At 40.0% G+C, this 2,393-nt stretch overlaps 1 pseudogene; it reads left to right on the top strand.

The window, feature by feature from the left end:
- The first annotated feature begins 986 nt into the window (after positions 1–986).
- On the top strand, positions 987–1,890 carry LOC144304135 (large ribosomal subunit protein eL6 pseudogene; annotated as a pseudogene).
- Positions 1,891–2,393: the final 503 nt, after the last annotated feature.

A 2,393-nucleotide genomic window follows, 5' to 3' on the forward strand; every position in this document is an offset into this window, starting at 1 on the left:
TTAGAAATAATAAGTGAATTTAGGTAGGAGCAAGATACAATGGCAATACTGAAAAATCAATTCTATTTTTATATTCTACAAATAGGCAATTAGAAATTAGAGTTAAAAAGCAATATCACTGGGGATCCCGGGTGGCTCAGCGGTTTAGCGCCACCTTCTGCCCAGGGCTTGATCCTGGAGACCCGGGATCAGGTCCCATATCGGGCTCCCTTCATGGAGCCTGCTTCTCCCTCTGCCTGTGTCTCTGCCTCTCTCTCTGTGTCTTTTATGAATGAATGAATAAATAAAATCTTAAAAAAAAAAGCAATATCATTAATAACAGAATCAAAATATTAAATACTGATGGACAATTATTTTAAAATGTTTGCAAGGCCTTACGCTGAAAACAATAAAACATTGCTGAGACGAAATAAATACCTAAATAAATGGAAACATATCATCTCCATTCATGGTCAGAAGACTCAATATTGATAAGATGTCAATTCTCACTAAACTGGTCTGTAGGTTCTTCATAATGTCACTGAAAATCTCAGCAGACTTCACCATATAAACTGACAGGCTGGGTCTAAAATGTATATAGAAATGTAAAGAATTCAGAATAGCCAAAAAATTTTTGAAAAAGAAGAATAAAGCGTCCACACTTACCTGATTTAAAGACTTACTAGCAGTTGAGCGTCTGCCTTTGGCTCAGGGCGTGATCCCAGGATCCAGGATCCAGGATCCAGAATCAAGTCCCACATCGGGCTCCCTGCATGGAGCCTGCTTCTCCCTCTGCCTATGTCTCTGCCTCTCTCTCTCTCTCTCTCTCATGAATAAATAAATAAATCTTTAAAAATAGACTTAATATTTTAAAAATTTTTAAAAATAGACTTAATATAATGTTATAGCATCAAAACAGAGTGGTACTGGCACAAAAATAGACATACAGATCAGTGGAACAGAATAGAGTATTAAAAAATAGCCATCCCTTCTTTTCCATCTTGCAAGATGGCGGGTGAAAAAGCCAAGAAGCCAGATACTAAGGAGAAGAAACCTGAAGAAGCCAAGGAGACTAATGCTGGTGGCAAGGCAAAGAAGGGCAGCCCCAAGGCTAAAACCAAAGAAGGGGAAGCCCCACTGCAGCCAAAACCCCGTCCTAGTCAGAGGAATTGGCAGATATTCCTGATCAGCTATGTGTTCCGGAAAGGCCATGTACAAGGGAAAGTAAGTATTTGGCAGCTAAATCCAGGGTTGAAAAGGAAAAGAAAGAGAAGGTTCTTGCTACTGTTACAAAACCAGTTGGTTTAAAAAAAAAACAAAACAGTTGGTGGTGACAAGAATGGTGGTACCTGAGTGGTTAAACTTTGCAAAATGCCTAGGTATTTACCCTCGAAAGCTGTGCCTCGAAAGCTGTTGAGCCATGGCAAAAATCCTTTCAGTCAGCATGTGAGAAAGCTGCAAGCTAGCATCAGCATCACTCCTGGGACCATTTTGATCATCCTCACTGGGCACCACAGAGGCAAGAGGGCAGTTTTCCTGAAGCAACTGAACAGCAGCTTGCTACTTGTGACTGGACCTCTGGCCCTCAACCGAGTTCCTTTGCGTAGAACACACCAGAAATTTGTCATTGCCACTTCCACCAAAATTGAATATCAGCAGTGTGAAAATCCCCAAACATCTCACTGACGCTTATTTCAAGAAGAAGCAGCTGCTTAAACCCAGACACCAGGAAGGGGAGATCTTTGACACAAAAAAAGGAGAAATACAAGATTACAGAGCAGCACAAGGTTGATCAGAAAGCTGTGGATTCGAAAATTCTGCCAAAAATCAAAGTTGTTCCTCAGCTTCAGGGTTACCTCCGCTGTGTTTTCTCCCACAAATGGAGTTTTCCCTCACAAACTGATGTTCTAAATTTCTTACAAAGAACCTAATTAAACAACTGATCCATTTCTAAAAAAAAAAAAAAAACCATCCATACAGTCAACCTATGTTCAATAATAACAAATGGTGCTTGAATATCCACATAGGAAAAAGTGAACCTTGATCTTAATTTGAAATGGATCATAAACCTAAACACACACAAAGAAAAACTATAAAAATTCTAGAAGAAAATATTCAAAATGCATGTATCTGACATAAAGGACTTATCTCCAGAATATGTAAGAACTCTTATAACTCAATAAAAAGAAGATAAATAAGCCAGCTAAAATGGGCAGAATATTTTTTTAACGTTTTTAAATTCATTTATTCATCAGAGACACAGAGAGAGAAAGGCAGAGACACAGGCAGAGGGAAAAGCAGGCTCCATGCAGGGAGCCTGATGTGGGACTCGATCCTGCGATTTCAGGATCACGCCCTGGGCCAAAGGCAGGCGCTTAACCACTGAGCCATCCAGGGATCCCCCAGGCAGAATA

The sequence above is a fragment of the Canis aureus genome, chromosome 33, assembly GCF_053574225.1.
Source record: "Canis aureus isolate CA01 chromosome 33, VMU_Caureus_v.1.0, whole genome shotgun sequence".
In the NCBI taxonomy this organism is placed as follows: Eukaryota; Metazoa; Chordata; class Mammalia; order Carnivora; family Canidae; genus Canis; species Canis aureus.